Source organism: Haliaeetus leucocephalus, unplaced genomic scaffold (genome assembly GCF_000737465.1).
Source record: "Haliaeetus leucocephalus isolate CR32 unplaced genomic scaffold, Haliaeetus_leucocephalus-4.0 Scaffold517, whole genome shotgun sequence".
NCBI lineage: Eukaryota > Metazoa > Chordata > Aves > Accipitriformes > Accipitridae > Haliaeetus > Haliaeetus leucocephalus.
The window spans coordinates 4,685,176-4,685,415 of record NW_010972953.1 but is presented as its reverse complement, the minus strand read 5'-3'; the positions used below and the strand labels follow the sequence as shown (position 1 = coordinate 4,685,415).

At 78.3% G+C, this 240-nt stretch overlaps 1 protein-coding gene across 2 annotated transcripts in view; it reads right to left on the bottom strand.

The window, feature by feature from the left end:
- WDTC1 (WD and tetratricopeptide repeats 1) overlaps positions 1–240 on the bottom strand; it is a 27,719-nt gene that overhangs the window by 27,246 nt on the left and 233 nt on the right. The window contains exon 1 of one of the 2 annotated variants that reach the window (XM_010576166.1): positions 64–222. The exons of the other annotated variant lie outside the window; for it this stretch is intronic. The gene's annotated coding sequence lies outside the window, so the exon portion shown is untranslated. Of the gene's footprint in view, positions 1–63; positions 223–240 lie in introns of those variants that run through there. 2 annotated transcript variants of the gene reach the window in all.

Here is a 240-nt window from a genome sequence, read left to right as displayed (position 1 = left end):
ACGGGGGGGATAGCTGGCAGGGAGGAGGGGCTGCGGGGGCGGGCGGCCCGCCGGACCCGTTACCTGTCAGGCCTCCCTGGTGCGGGCGCAGCGGGCACTGGAAGTTGCGAGGCTCCATCCATGCGGGGGGGAGAACGGGACCGAGCGGAGGGGGGGGGAGCCAGAGGGGTCTCCACAGGAGCCGGGCGCCGTCCCCGGGGCGCGGGGAGGGCCCTCAGGCGCGGCCCGGCCTAGGCCCCG